This window comes from Numenius arquata, chromosome 10 (assembly GCF_964106895.1).
Source record: "Numenius arquata chromosome 10, bNumArq3.hap1.1, whole genome shotgun sequence".
In the NCBI taxonomy this organism is placed as follows: Eukaryota; Metazoa; Chordata; class Aves; order Charadriiformes; family Scolopacidae; genus Numenius; species Numenius arquata.
The window spans coordinates 30,116,530-30,133,353 of record NC_133585.1 but is presented as its reverse complement, the minus strand read 5'-3'; positions in this window follow the sequence as shown (position 1 = coordinate 30,133,353).

The window sequence follows — 16,824 nt, the reverse complement described above, 5'->3', positions numbered from 1 at the left end:
AATGCCTTAAAAGCCTCTGTATTCTTCTACAGTCATGTCTTTCTGTCAGTAGAGGTCTTAATGCTTCCATGCTCGTAGGGGAGGAATCACGTCCTGATGCGTGGTGTGTCAGCCAGAATACAGAATGAAATCTTGTCGCTCAGTTTTTCTCCTAGTGTAGGGAGAAAATTCCAAGTTTTCCAGGGAGCTTTCTAGGGCTAGATGAGGTATGTATAATTAGCCGACTAAATCTTCCTTTAGTTTTTGTTTTTCCAGGTCTGGAGGTGCTCCAGCTGTACGGTTGACCCTGGAAGTTGGCGTAGCACCTTACTTTTCAGCCAGATAGAATCGTCATTGGCTTCACAGAAAGGGAACACTGATGAGAGTAGGGTGAGATCAGGCCTGAGAAACCAGAGGAGCAAATGCAATTTCAGTATCACGTGAGCAAGTTCAAGTAAGAAAATGTAAGATCTTTCCCTAGCATGACACTTCTGAGGGTTCGAGCAACGGTTCCATCGTTCCTGCAGCGCTGGCATCCCGCACGGCGCTGGGCTTTGAACGCCTGCCACTAATGCTAACAAAACCACTTGATAGAATAATCCAGCTCAATATACCGCAATTAAAATGATTTTATTTTTTTCCCTTTTCACGATTGCTTTAAATGTGGTTTTTTTAGTAAGTGGTCCGTGCTGGGTAGATAGCTAGCTTTGAAATCTTTCCCCTCTCTTTCCCCCTAAGAAAGTTTGCTCTGAAAATGCAGTTTCGTGCCTAAGTGGTAATGTAAAATAGCTCAAACTACGTGGAAGTAAGAGTTGCGCTTCTCTGGTAATGCACTGCCTTGGAATTCCGTGGAGGAAAAAAAAGATGCAAAAAATGTAGTATAATTAGACAGTCATATCAGTAAGGAATCGAGTAAGCTCATTAGTGAAAGTTAAAGTTCCAGATGGAGGAAAATGGTTGCTGAGCTTGGAGAAAGACTCTTGGTTCCAGTTGTGAACTGTTCTTGGATGTTGTAAAGAGCAAAGGGCATACACGTTTACAAAACTTATGGTTGTGTTGTCATGACTATATTTCCTGGAAATTAAAGCTGCAGTGCACAAACACCAGTTTTAATGCCTGTTTTGGGCAGAGATTCTTCTTCCCAAGAGCATACAGCAAGCGGTGGGAATGGCAAGGAGCAATTTGATAGAGCAGCCTGAAGTGAGTTATAAGGAGGTGGAATAATAGAAATTCCATTTTAGATTAAGTATAAAATAGCTTTCTTCTATTACTAGAAAGATTACTGAAGCTGTAAATACTATAAATGCAGTCTTCTCATGCCAAGGAAGCTGTAAACGTGTATAACTTTTAGAGTGGTACAAGAAAATAGTTGTATGTTCACGAAGATTCTAGCTTTGTATGTTGGTCTTCAAGTAAATTGTGGCAGAAAACTCGGGGGACAAAGATTGTCCAGTTTACAAGGGACCATATCAAAGGGTTTGTAAGAATATTGCAAGAGGAATATTACTAGAAAATCCAAAGCATCTTAGAATAGCTTTCCTAAGATGTTTGTTGTTTTAATTGAAAAATGTTACATCTGCTAACTGTTCATAACAAAAGACTAAAAGTACTTCTACTAAATATTTCTGCCTGGCACTGCCCATTCAATATCTACCTCTACTAGTCCTAGTCTAGTTCAGCTACTGCATAATTTTAGCCATTTAGCATATAACATATGAAAAAAGTGTCATTTACCTGGTTGGTGAACAAATGTATGATGATGGATAACGTTTAGTTTTAAACTGTAATGCAATAAACCACAAACTTAGTGAAAGTCCTGTTGGTTCAGTGCAGCAGCATATTTATTGCTTCATTGCTGATCCATTTAAAAAAAAAAAAAAAAAAACACAACTATGATAAACTCCACCAAGTTACTTGCAATTGTACTGGGATTTGCTTTCCCTTCCAGCCTTCCTAACTGGTTAACAATGTTGTACTGTGTTTTTACGCTCTTCTCTGGTGGTAGCAAATATCAAAAATGGCAGGAAGTCAATCAAATGAATAAAAATGCTGAGTTCTGTTTGTAAATGAGTGCTAGTGTTTCCTTGTAGGGTTCAGCGTCCTCCTTTAGGTGCCTGCCGGCTTTGTAATAAAAAGATCCCTTGACTAGTTCCCTTAGTTCCCCGTCGTCTCCTTCCATGCTGACAGGTCGTAAATTGGGGTGCGGGTCTCACCAAGGGGAGAAAGATCAGGAGGGGAAAGGCTGTGGCTCCCTTCGGAGTCGGGCTGGAAAAGAACCCCTGTGGCAGGGAGCTGCCTCTCCTATCCTGCAAGCTAATTGTAGGGACATAGAAAAAGATCCTTTGCTCTTTCAGCCCATTTCAACCAATGTGGGTATTTGGGAAATGCTCTTACTGAAGGCTTGAAGAAAAGGGCTTTGAGAGGCAAGCAGGATGAAGAAGCATCTGCTGTTTTCCTCGGGTCTGATTCGCGGGGGGAGGGTAACAATAAATCTCAGAAGCTTTCTCTTCCCCAGCCCTAAGCCCACAAAGCTTTCCTGACCCAGCATCCCACCCGTGTCTTGTGGTTGATGAAATAATACAGCAACGCTGAGGAACTGGAGCAAAAGTAACTGGCGAGCAGCTGGCGTGGGGTAATCCTCACCTGTACAGGCTGCTGTGAGCTTGACAGTTAAGATTACCTGGGAAAAATTGTTCGTTAAGTACTGTGTCTAATGAGTAACAGCTCTATTAACACTGGTTGCAGTGAGCACGAAGGGCTCCAGCAACTTACAGGGTCTGTATTTTGCTATAAATGCCTGGGGGGGAGATTGCAGAATATCCTCACCTTCACCCCTTTGGCTGGGAAGGGGGCGCTTGTTGCAGGAAGGGTTGCTCTGCACAGATCGTACCCTACTAAATAGCAACCCCTAAAAAATAGCATCCCTTCCTTATCGATGTCTTCAGTAATTTCATTTTTCTTTTGGGGGGGAGGGGGGGGGCCATTCACGCTGGCTAACTGCCTGCCTTGAACTTTCCATACTTTCAGACTTCACCCTTCCATTTCTGGGAACAGCACCTCATGATTGTCTACAAGAGGACGTAAAGCGCAGACGATTTACGAGGAGCCAAAGTAGTCTGGCAGTTCATACGTTATTTTATTTCCATAAATCTGTCGGGACTGACTTTTCATCAGTACCTCTCCATTTCATCAGGTAGGAAGAATCCTTCTACCTTGTCGTTATGCTTCTGGAAAGTGTTCTGAAGGTCCCACGTGCAGCAGCAGAAAGACAACACCTCTCTGCGGTCGCTCTGTCCCTCAAAACACCGCAGGGATGCAGGCTAATCGCCTGGCGAGTCCCCTTCCTGCAGCTATCAAACCTCATCAGATGCTACGTGAGGTGAATTACTACTGGAGGTGAATTAATGCTGTTCTCAAACCCAAGAAAAACCAACTGGTTGACTCATGGTACAGTTGGCAAAGCAATGTCAGGGTTCTGCACTCTTTATTTAATTTCTTTTTTTAAAAAATAGTATGTACGAAAGTAATGTTCGCATTCGGTTTGCACGACTTCTGCATTGCCTCAAGTGTTGCAGAGCAGAGGAAGAAGGAATCTTGCTTGGTCTACAATTTGGCTGTGCTGTAGATGAAGCAGTCAGTGGGACTCCAACACTGGACCCTTATTCCAGTGGGAGTAAGGTGGGATTTATTCCCACCTTGCCTTTATGTGACTAAAGGGATGTGTAAATGCCCTTTATTTAGGGGAAAGTAAAGGGTGAGTAAAGATGGGGCTGTTGTTGACTGGTCCGTGCAGCAAGACTGGCACTTCCATGGCAAGTCGTGGGTTTGTGAGGGCTTTTCCAGGACCTTGCAGAGTTGGGCATTTTCTCCTGAACTTCTCAAACCCAAGAACCATCGCTCCGTTCATTGACCCACAGAGATCAGCCCCTGAGAGCAGGAACTGCTCTGTTTCACTGGAGAGACTTTGTATGATTTTCTCACAAAAACTTAAAACCAAAATGCTTTTATTAATTATCCACTAATTTTTTTTGCAGTTGTCCTTTTCATCTAGAAGCATTTTTATAAAGTTTTTGGAAAACATTGGCTTCTGGCTGTTTACGTGATGCGTTTCAAGCTTTCTTTTTTTTTTCTTCATAGGAATCACCAAATGTTCGTAATTCTGCATCTTGCTTCACCTGCAATATCAATAAATGCCTTAATGAAATGTAAATGGAAAATATTTTTATATGTGTTTGAGCTGGGAAAACAACCATTGCTTTATCACAGAGTAAACTTGTTTGCGCGTTTGGATTCCTATTTTGTCCCCCGATGAGCATCTTCCCGTCACGTGTCCTTTGCCTTCTGTTTATTTTTGCAGGACCCTGGTGCTGAAGGATGATTACTCCCTTCAATTACGTTTCTAAATTGTTTGGCAAAACTGAGCTGGGGCTTTATACTGCCGTACGTTACGAGGAGTGGCATCAGGGGCTGTCCTGTGAGCCACCTCTCCTGTCTGACATCCTACCCGGGCAACAGCTCAAATGCGGTGGGCCTGACCCCTGTCCTATCACCTCTTTCCCGAATTCCCTGACTCTCCCAACTAAAATACAGAAAGCAGATAAAGAATCATTGAATCATAGAATGGTTAGAATTGGAAGGGACCCTAAAGATGACTGAGTTCCAACCCCCCTGCCACGGGCAGGGACACCTCCCACTAGACCAGGTTGCTCAAAGCCCCATCCAGCCTGGCCTTGAACACCTCCAGGGATGGGGCATCCACAACTTCTCTGGGCAACCTGTTCCAGTGTCTCATCACCCTCACAGTAAAGAATTTCTTCCTGATATCTAGTCTAAATCTCCCCTCTTTCGGTTTAAAGCCAAACACGACTTTTAGCTCCTGTCGCTCTCAGGCAAACAAATTTCCCTGTTACCTGACGAGGTGGCCCCGAAGCACTTTCAAACTGGGTAAACCCACTGTGTATCCTTCCGTCTTTTTTGCCAGCCCCAAAGTGTGACCGCGTCTCAAAAGCCCACGCCACCTGGTTAGGGCCAGCGTGAACCGCGGGGAGGCGGGGGACAGCAAGTCTTGGTCAGCGCTCTGATTATCACTCTCTTTTCTCACGGTTTTATTCTTTTTTTTTTTTTTTTTTCCACTGCAATCGAAGCCACTGAGGGAGAGGGAGACGGGGACCACTGGGCAGCTGATCTCTTACGTCTGCGGCTCCCTCACCCCCTGAGGCTGCTGGAGATCTGCCCTCCAGGGGGAGATGCCCTTGAGAGAGGTGAGCTGGAACCGCCGCACAAGGCAGGTAGGTGTGGGTAAGGGAACACCTCCACCAGCGGAGAGCACAAAAGGATGGGAGGTGCTGGTTTTCAGACAAAAATATGAACAACTTGAGAGCGTAGAAAATGGTCTGGCCTTGGGTACGCCGGAAAGGACGACTGAGAGTGAAGCCATTCTGCCTTTTATTATTGACAGGTAAGCAAAACGCCTGCATACTTCATGAATAATGTATGGTGACCTAAATTTACTCTTATGTAAAGCCCTGAAAGAGAAGGGAATGGAGGAAAAGCTTTGTGCCACAGATGGGTTAAAACTGAGGGAGCAGAGTGACCCAAGCGCAGGGCTGTGAGTCCCACCTCCGGAGGCACAGGCTGTGGCTGAATGTCAAGAAGGGGCAAAAGACAGACCGATGCCACTGCAGTAAATACCAGTAGGAACTCTGAACAGAAAACAAAATTTAAAAATCTGATCACAGAAAGGGCATCTTAGCAAACCTTTGGGAAAACACAGCTTTTTCCTCATTCCTGTGCTAACAATGTTATCACATGTGTGGGCTCCATCTGTTTGGGTTGGGGAAGAATGGCTGGAAAGATGCCCAGCAGAAAAGGACCTGGGGGTGTTGGTGGACAGCCGGCTTAACATGAGCCAGCAGTGTGCCCAGGTGGCCAAGAAAGCCAATGGCATCCTGGCCTGTATCAGGAATAGCGTGGCCAGCAGGACCAGGGAAGTGATGGTGCCTCTGTCCTGGGCACTGGTGAGGCCTCACCTCGAGTGCTGTGTTCAGTTCTGGGCCCCTCACTACAGGAAGGACATTGAGCTGCTGGAGCGTGTCCAGAGGAGAGCCACCAAGCTGGTGAGGGGTCTAGAGAACAAGTCATAGGAGGAGAGGCTGAGGGAACTGGGCATGTTTAGTTTGGAGAAGAGGAGGCTGAGGGGGGACCTCATTGCCCTCTACAGCTCCCTGAAAGGAGGCTGTAGAGAGGTGGGTGTTGGCCTCTTCTCCCAAGGGAATAATGACAGGAGCAGAGGAAATGATCTGAAGTTGGGGCAGGGGAGGTTTAGATTAGATATTAGGAAGAATCACTTTACTGAGAGAGTGGTCAGGCACTGGAACAGCCTGCCCAGGGAGGTGGTGGAGTCGCCATCCCTGGAGGTATTTAAGAAACGTGTAGACATGGCACTTCAGGGCATGCTCTAGTGCCCGAGATTGTTGGTTTGTGTCTGTTTGAGGGTGGGTGTGGGCTGTGGTTGTGGGTGTTTGGTTTGTGTGGGTTTTGTTTTTTTGTTTTGTTTTTGGGTTTTTTGGTTGTGGTTTGTTTTTTTGTTGTTGTTGGTTGGACTCGATGATCTCAAAGGTCCCTTCCAACCAAGAAGATTCTGTGATTTTTTTGCTTTTTCTCCATCCATTATAAACTACTCTTCCTGGTGAGCTCATAGTATTTTCAATAGCACAAATACATGATAGTATTCACTTTCTAATGTCTTTTCATAGGAAGAAAGCAGATTCCTGTGGCTGCCACCCTGAAGACCGCTGCTCCTTCAGAGGAGATGTCCTCGGAGCAGCATGCCAGCGCGGCGGTGGAACCACGGTACCAGTAAAGAACTGTGTTAGTCATCACAGCCCGTCAGGTCTTCCCAGCCCTTGCACAGAAACCAACAACCCACGCAAGTCGCAACATTTTGGGGGTTTTTGTGGGGAGGAGGGGAGCAGAGAAAGGGTTTGCTATTTATAGAGGTAATGTTGATTTTGTTAGAGCCCCTAAACCTCTTCTTGCTGCAAACAAAACCGATGTTGCTGATGTAAGTGGGATTTTACCAAGAGGGACATAAATGGGGACAGTTCTTAGTTTTATTCATAGGAGGGAGTTTTTATTCAATGTTTGAATTAAAACGGGTGAAGGACTATGCCCTTGATAACAAATGAGAGCCTGGGAAAAGAAGTAGGCAAGCTTATTCTTGCTGAAATAAGTTACAAAGCCACACTCTTATATCATACTGTTTGAAGAAAAACCTGTTGGCAGAAAATAAATGTACAATATATCCTCATATCAAAGTCCTGGGGCTCAAGGGCTTCAACCTGGGGCTCTCGCACACGGGCAAAGGGTTGGCAGAGCATGGTAAAACCGTATTTGTTTGCTGCCTGGGAATGATTTATCGGAGGCCACGGTGCAGACAGGTAAATATAGAAGCTTGGTGACATTTGATGAACCTTTCTGCAGCGCTGCTTTGGAACACACAGAAAGCCCTTGAGCACAGCGTGTACAAGTGCAGGCAGAGAGAAAGCGGGGACACGGCTTTTGGTTTAACACACCTTTCGCGAATCAAAACGCTTCGGAATAGCTTTGCTGCCTACACCCCTGCTGGCAAGATGCTCCCCGTTATGTTTTGGGATCGCCCTCGGGTGAGTCAGCCCAACGAGGCAGCGGGGACGCTCGGCACCGGAGCAGGGAGGCGTAGGCAGCGTTGGAACAGGTTTGGGACATGCAGAGAGCCCGTGTTTCAGCAATAACCTTTTGATGTGGAAGGGATTCAGTTATCACCTTGGCTACCTAGATGGGTCAAATGGCTCGTTATTTCAGGCGCTGTCATCCAGGAGCAGCGCGACGTTACATTTCCGTTACAGACCCAAATGGCCAGGCAGCATTTCAAGCAGGGAAGACGTGATCCCGCAGCCATTCCAGACCCTATGAGCAGGGATGTCGAGTGGGTGCTCCGGTTAAACTGTCACTCGTAAAGCTGCAGGGGCTGCTTTCAGCACTGAAGGTCCAGTTTTTTCCTCTGCTGGTGTCTGGCAGGGGATGTAAGGCTTCTGTCAGACAAAGACTAGGATGTTATGTTATTATCATCCAGACACCCTGAACCATACACCCATCTGAACATTAAAGCCCCAATCTCTCACCAGACACGCAACGCGAATGAAATCCAAGCACAAGCCAGAAATGGAAAAACTCCTCTTTCTTTTAATTTCCTTAAAGCTTTTAGTTTTATAGTTTTGAGAAGAACAAGGGGCACGGAAGTGAACGAGAAGGTCGCATTCCAGTAACTGGCAGCAAAAGCAGCTGTGTCAAAACTTGATTTCAGTGCAAAGACAGATGAGACATTTGGCTTTGTGATTTCAACACAGTATGTTAATACTTGTTTTTTCAGCCTGCCTGAAGGACCTCGCATAGAGGGGCCTCAAATCCTATCTCCTAAAAAGCCGTCCTTTTTTGCTGCAAGATTCCTGCCATCTGTATTTTATCATACAGGAACGTGTTAATGGGAGGCCAAACTCTACTTAAGACTTGCAGAGTCAGGTCTTGCAACGGCAGAACTTTTTCTTGTGAAACCACAGGACTTTTCCCTGCAAAAATGGAGGGCACGAGGCCCCGCGGGAAAGGACAAAGCCCCCAGAGGAATTCAGCAGTCAGAGGTACGGTATCTCTGCAGACACATTAAAAGCACTTTTAAACTGCCAGCATCAAAAGGACACACTTGGAAACTTTTTGATCCCTCCAGAAAACAACAAGCAACGTGAGGCAGTCTTAAACTTGCACTTTTCTGCTCATTTGCTTTTTTAACTTAAAACCCGGTAGACGTAATTTTTAGACATCGAACAGTTTGCGTTTTCGTGGGACTGACAAGTTAAAATGTGTCTTCAAGGGAAGACAGAAATAGCTATTCTTGAAACGCTGAGCAAGTCCAGAGACTTGCAACTATTTTCAGAATACCCCTCCTTAGAAACTTCTACATCTGCTAAATAAAAATAACTGTGGACTTAGGCTCTTGTACGTTCATTCACTGAACACATCCGAATAGCATATTAAAAGTACTCGCCCTTGTAAAAGAAGATAAACGACAGCTTTTCCAAATGCTTACATAGCCAGAAGTATTTTCATTTATTCTGTTACTATAAATAAATTCAACTAGATTTTCTAGTCTCCAAATATATTGGAAAGGAACAGCCAGAAATAGCCTGCGCTGGATGAAATGTAATGATCTAATCGACACCTTTATCCCTACATATATCTATCAGAAGTGATGAAATTTCCAGTACTGCACTCAGGTAGCTCATATAGAAGTGACTTAAGTCCACAAGATTCTCCTGAGATCACCCCGCATGGGAGTTACTGCATCAGCCGTCATTTTTTAACCTGTCCTTAATTAGGAAGATCTGGCCTTCTCGCCTACTGTTTCACGGCTGAGGACCTCCAAGGAATTGCATCATCCTCCATCTCTTTATAGAGAATTTGCAAAGAAATACCGTACCTCCCAACTTTCTCGGGCCACATCCCTGTGTTTGCTGGGGGCTGCATCCCCCTGGCCATGGACCCAGCGAGGGGGAAAGGGGAGCCCTTGGGAAGACGTGAACTGACCTGTTTTTTTCCTGTCGCATTGAAAACACCTCTCAACGTTTTGGAAAGTGCTGATCTGGCTTGTATTTGGAAAACATTGAAACTAGCACGTTTTACTCAGGACCGGCTTTCTCTGCTGAAAAAGGGCAACCTCAAGGCAACCAACCAATTGGCGTAAAACATCTGGAGGTAGAAAAACACAGTGAAAACAGAATATCTCAGTTTACTACGGATCAGAGCTGCTGAGGCATCAGTTGTGGGACAGCAGTTTGGATGCCTCACCTTGCTGTAGAATTAAACAGGGCTTTCCTTCTTTGGAGAAGAGAAGGCTGAGGGGAGACCTTATTAATGCCCATAAGTATCTCAAGGGTGGGTTGAAGGAGGAGGGAGCCAGACTCTTTTCAGTGGTTCCCAGTGACAGGACGAGGGGCAACGGGCACAAGTTGGAACATAAGAGGTTCCACTCGAATATGAGAAAGAATTTCTTCACGGTGAGGGTGACAGAGCCCTGGAACAGGCTGCCCAGGGAGGTTGTGGAGTCCCCTTCTTTGGAGATTTTCAAGACCCGCCTGGATGCAGTCCTGAGTAGCATTCTCTAAGCAATCCTGCTTCAGCAGGGGAGTTGGACTAGATGATCTATACGGTCCCTTCCAACTCTAAAAAAATTCAGTGAAATTCAGTGAAATTCCTCATGGTTGTGCTTTTTTTTTCCTTCAGAATGACTCCTGTGCGCTTGTCGCTCTAAGAAAAGGACTTTCACAGGGAGAAGAAGCCACAACAGAAGATGCATGAATCCCATGCAAACACTAGTGTGTGTTCCCTACAAAGAAAGCTGGAAAGAAATTTCACCAAGTACCAATAACTTTCACTGTTTATTGACTTTTCACTCCTCTTTGGAGTCCAATGTCATAAAAGTTAATTTTTTATTATTTTTTTTAATGTCTAAAAAGAAAGAGTGACCTAGTTCAGCGTACTTCTGATTTAACCACAGTGAGAATTTCTGTGTGAGTGCTGCGTGGATTGATCTAAAACTCCTTCAAGCTATTAGGTGTATTTGTAAGCTGCTCTTACGCAGGCACTGCAAAATAATAATCGTTCAAAAAGAGAACTCAATAATGTTGTGATATACTTTAAGTTCAAAAGGTGCTTGAAAAAGAAATAGATTTTTCTACTTTACAGCTGCTGGTAGAGCACTTTAAATCAGTTAGAGGATCAAATTTAAAATAAGCTTTAAGGTAATCTTTATTTTACAGGTGAAGTGTACCAGGAATATTTGTTCTTATACAGAGGCAGATGTTCAACGGAGCAGATTTGATGCAACTTCTGCTTGTGAAATCCCTCATCATGGACCAGCAGAAGTTGTGAGGGCATAAAAACAGGCTCTCTCCTCCCCTTGTTCTCATAGCCTTCCCTTAAGCTTCCTCTTCCCACAGCTTCCCACAGGAGAGCAGACTAGCTGCATTTTTGCTCCAGCCAAGCAGTTATAATTGTCACACCAGTTATAATAACCAGTTCACACCAGTGAACAGTTATAGTTGTCACACCAAAACAGCACTGCATCAGGTTTGCATGGGTTTACATGCCCAAAATTCATCAGGCCACAAACTTACAACAGTTCTTTACACGAATCTCCTCATACGTCGTCTAGTTTCGCGCTGCTCAGGCTACACCTGATAGAAACACGGCGTGTCCTCCTGGTGTGCTGCTGCCAGGTGGACTAAGTGCCACGCACTGTTCTCCGCTGGGCTGGAAAGCAGGGACAGCTTTACTGGAGAAAGGCGGAGTGGGCAGGATGGCTGAAGTCACCTCGTGTCAAATCACTGATTTCTTACCGACGCGCTAAGGCTGATCAGGAAGTCTCATGACTGGAGTAACAGGGAAGTTCAAAAAGGGCAGTTAAAACTCTCACATAGAATCATGGAATTGTCACATGTGCTTTTACTAGCTCAGGCTGAGGCAAGCTGCTGTGAGATCAGGTAAATAAATAAGAAGTTCCATCTAAACATGAGGAGGAACTTCTTCACTTTGAGGGTGACAGAGCACTGGAAGAGGCTGCCCAGAGAGGTGGTGGCATCTCCATCTCTGGAGACGTTCAAAACCCGCCTGGACACGTTCCTGTGTAACCTGCTCTAGAAGGACCTGCTTTGGCAGGGGGGTTGGACTAGATGATCTCCAGAGGTCCCTTCCAACCCAATATCATTCTGTGAAATACCAGGTACCATCAAGAAACCTTAAGCTAATGAGGAACTTCATTAACTGCACTCAGGATTTTATTTTTACCCCTGGAAGATCTGTGCATTCTTTTAACTAAAGTGTACTTTTGAAGAGTACTTCACTTTCTGTACCCAGAAACCCTGAGCAAAATCTAATCTTCACGTATTGTCCACACCTGGGATGCTATTTAATCTCTTAGAAGGTATTTACTTCAATTCCATTCGTTCAGGGGCCAGCTGTGTTCCAGAGCACCCCCATGGAGGTGGTTCCGCCTCTCCGGTGGCTCCGGCTAACGAAACAGAAACTGGGGTGGCTGGCAACAGTACTGAGAGGCCAGATGGAGGGCAAGGTGTTGGGGGTGTCAGTGTAAAATCAGCGGAGTGCAAAAATGTAATGACTTAAGAATGCCTTCGGCCACTAGATGGTGTATAGATTCTGCCATTTAAAGAGTTTTAGTTGTTGAAATAAAAGATGTTTTGGGCCCCTTACCACAAAAAAGACATTGAGGTGCTGGAGCAGGTCCAGAGAAGGGCAACGAAGCTGGTGAGGGGTCTAGAGCACAAGTCTTAGAGGAGAGGCTGAGGGAGCTGGGGTTGTTCAGCCTAGAGAAAAGGAGGCTGAGGGGAGCGGGGAGACCTTATCGCTCTCTACAACTACCTGAGAGGAGGGTGTAGAGAGGTGGGGGTCACTCTCTTCTCCCAAGTCACAGGCGACAGCACAAGAGGAAACAGCCTCAAGTTGCTCCAGGGGAGGTTCAGGTTGGATATTAGGAAGAACTTTTACACTGAAAGGGTTATCAAGCATTGGAATGGGCTGCCCAGGGAGGTGATTGAGGCACCATCCCTGGAGGTGTTCAAAAGACGGGTTGACATGGTGCTGGGGGACATGGATTAGTGATGGTTTTGTGGGGTTTTTTTTTTGTCAGAGTTAGGTTGATGGTTGGACTAGATGCTCTTGAAGGTCCCTCCCAACCTAGATGATTCTATGATTCTATGTGGAGAGCTGCTGAAGAGCTCAGATCTAACTATAACTGGCTCTGGCCCTCTTGGCATTACTGAGACAAAGTGCAGTTCAATGAGCTGTTGGCAGACCCTGCCGAGCAGCTGTTTAAACCCTTCTTCTGGCTGCCACCCAGAGCCCAAACCAGAGCAGCCCCCGCTAGGAGCAGGATTTCTCTGCTCCTTCAACGATTAGGCTACAGAGACACGCTTGCCTGTCCTCCCTCTCCTCAGTCAAACCCATCTTACATTCTGGCTGCTAAAAGGAACAATTCTATTAGAAGAATAGAATATTAGAACTAAAAAATAGAAGAATAGAAGATAGAGTGCAGCCTCCGCAAGTTTGCCAACAACACCAAGCTCGGTGGCGCGGTCGACACGCTGGAGGAAGGGATGCCATTCAGAGGGACCTGGACAGGCTTGAGAGGTGGGCTTGTGCAAACCGCATGAAGTTCAACCAGGCCAAGTGCAGGGTCCTGCACCTGGGACGTGGCAATCCCAGGCACAAATACAGGTTGGACGGAGAATGGCTAGAGAGCAGCCCTGAGGAGAAGGACTTGGAGATGTTGGTGGATGAGAAGCTCAACATGACCCAGCAATGTGCACTGGCAGCCCAGAAAGCCAACTGCATCCTGGGCTGCATCAAGAGAAGCGTGGCCAGCAGGTCGCAGGACGTGATTCTACCCCTCTACCTGCGCTCGTGAGACCCCACCTGGAATACTGTGTCCAGCTTTGGAGTCCTCAACACAGGAAGGACATGGACCTGTTGGAACAGGTCCAGCGGAGGGCCACGAAGATGATGAGAGGGATGAAGCACCTCCCCTATGAAGACAGACTGAGAGAGCTGGGGTTGTTCAGCCTGGAGAAGAGAAGGCTCCAGGGAGACCTCATAGCAGCCTTCCAATATCTGAAGGGAGCCTACGGGAGAGCCGGAGAGGGACTCTTTGTCAGGAAGTGTAGTGACAGGACAAGGGGTAATAGTTTTAAATTGGAAGAGGGGAGATTTAGATTAGATATTAGGAAGAAATTCTTTGTTGTGAGGGTGGTGAGGCACTGGAACAGGTTGCCCAGGGAAGCTGCGGATGCCCCATCCCTGGAGGTGTTTAAGGCCAGGCTGGATGGGGCTTTGCGCAACCTGGTCTGGTGGGAGGTGTCCCTGACCATGACAGGGGGTTGGAACTTGATGATCTTTAAGGTCCCTTCCAATTCTAACCATTCTATGATTCTATGATTAAGGGACAGTATGAACTCAAGGGTGGCACAACCTCCCCACCTTCCTTTCATCTTACTTCGACACGGTGACAAAATTACTCCTTTTCTTTGACAGAATAAATCACTTGACAGCATAAACGAAGGCCTCTTGTCTCAGAAGAGGACCACAGGATGGAGGTACTTCTCTACAGCTGGTCCGAGAGGAGGGGGGGAAAGGGGAATAACAAGAACTAAGATATAAACACTCTCTGAAGTGCTGAAGCTGACTGCATTAAGCAGCTCTTAGTGCGTAACGTTTCCATACGGTCTCTTTTTTTTTTTTTATTTTTTTTTCACATGACACTGAGATGAGCACTGTAACTGAAGCTGCTCTGAACCCAAGGCTTTTTCTTTTTTTTTTTTTTTTCTTTTAGCTCTAGCCTATTGTTTTTACATCTGAGCAACGGCAGGCTGCTCAAAGCACTGTCCTTCAACCGCGTGACAGCTGCTTTATGGGGAGCAAGGATCCAAGGATTGTTTATTTGTGCAGGCAGAAGCCCCGAGTTGTGGGAAGCACGTGTAACAGGACGAAGAGGAGGTCTCCCAATGGCTATTATTAGGTATCCAATCTCAACCTTAGGAATCCTGGCTCAGCTATCAGTTTGCAGGCCAGTGAGACATCGCTAGGGTAACAGTCCTCTCAGTTACTGCCATCTACCTTTGCTTGTTAGTGTAGGTGTTACGGTTTGAAGAACCCACAACAACTTATTGTCGTTCAGACAATTATTCTCCCACCTGATGACCCCCCCCCACCCAGGAAGGGGAATCGGAAAAAACAAGGAAACCCGAGAGTTGAAACAGAAACAGATTTAATAGAACAAGACTAAGTGACTAACGTCAATAACACTAAAGAACCAGTATTTTCCCGATACCAGTATAAAATACACAAGGATTATACTCGGTCCATTCTATCACAGAAAGCTGTGCCCTCCCAGCCGGGGACAGCAAATGGGGGACACTGTGAGCGCTGGGGCTTTGGGAGGAAGGGAAGGGCTCAGGGGTCCGGCACCGGGGCAAGAGGTTCTCAGGATCGCACCCATCACAGAATAGAGAAAACTCCTCAGCAAACTTCCTAATTTATATTGAGTGTGACGTTCATGGTATGAAATAATCCTGTTGGGCAGCTTGGGTCAAGTGCCCGGGTCTCGCTCCTCTTCATCCCTGCACCCGGTGAGCTCGGAAACACGGAGACCTTGAAACCCACATGTCATAGCTGGCTATGAAGTAAATATTTTCACAAATTCAGACAGCTGAGCCTTCTAAAGGTGCAGTTTTCCCAAGCATTAGAAGAGACTTTACTGAAAGGTAAAAATACTGAAAGAGAAATTAATCCTCTGTTGCTCAATCCAGGACAGCAGGGGTTAAACTCTTGAAAAAATGTTGCTGGTGGGCATTGCTTCAACTTGATGTCTACATCCTACCTCCCTCCTAGGCTGATGCCCTTGGGGAGTTTATTACCAGATTCTTAAGGCAACGCCATACTTCCCTTCTTATTGTGAGATACATCCATCACTTTTGGTCCCAGTGTCTGTCAGGGATGAATGTGCAGCCATCTCATTACAGTAAACGACAGCAGGAATCATAGAATCATCTAGGTTGGAAAGGACCTCCAAGATCATCAAGTCCAACCATTAACCTAACGCTGCCAAAACCATCACTAATCCATGTCCCTCAGCACCAAGTCTACCTGTCTTTTAAATACTTCCAGGGATGGTGACTCAACCACTTCCCTGGGCAGCCTGTTCCAATGATTGATAACCCTTTTTGGTGAAGAAATTTTTCCCAATATCCATCCTAAACCTCCCCTGGTGCAACTTGGAGACAGACTGAGAAAGTTGGGGTTGTTCAGCCTGGAGAAGAGAAGGCTCCAGGGAGACCTCATAGCAGCCTTCCAATATCTGAAGGGAGCCTATGGGAGAGCCGGAGAGGGACTCTTTGTCAGGAAGTGTAGTGACAGGACAAGGGGTAATGGTTTTAAATTGGAAGAGGGGAGATTTAGATTAGATGATAGGAGGAAATTCTTTCCTGCGAGGGTGGTGAGGCACTGGAACAGGTTGCCCAGGGAAGTTGTGGATGCCCCATCCCTGGAGGTGTTTAAGGCCAGGCTGGATGGGGCTTTGAGCAACCTGCTCTAGTGGGAGGTGTCCCTGGCCATAGCAGAGGGTTGGAACTCGATCTTTAAGGTCCCTTCCAACTCTAACCATTCTATGATTCTATGATTTCTTCTTGTCCTGTCGCCTGTGACTTGGGAGAAGAGACTGACCCCCACCTCTCTACACCCTCCTCTCAGGTAGCTGTAGAGAGCGATAAGGTCCCCCCTCAGCCTCCCTTTCTCCAAGCTGAACAACGCCAGCTCCCTCAGCCGCTCCTCATGACACTTCTTGTGCTCCAGACCCCTCGCCATCTTCGTTGCCCTTCTCTGGACCCGCTCCCGCACCTCAATGTCTTTCTCGTGGTGAGGGGCCCAAAACTGAACACGGCACTCCAGCTGCGGGAGGGCTGGCCGAGACCCGCTTCCCCTTTGCTGCCCCCACCGCACCCCCGCCTCCTCAGCACACCGCCTGCCCCCCTCAGGCCACACCGCCTGCCCCACAGCAGCTGCGAGGGCCCGAGTTGCCGCCGTACGAGCACCATCTCGGCGACGCCACCTCTCCCTTCCCGCCCCCGGACCCGGGGCCGTCCCGGCACCTCCCTCCCTCCCGCCCCGCGCGCTCTCGCGAGATCTCCCCGCCCTGCCCCTTCCCAGCGGCAGCCGGGCCGGGGGCGCCCGTGACGTGTCGCGGCA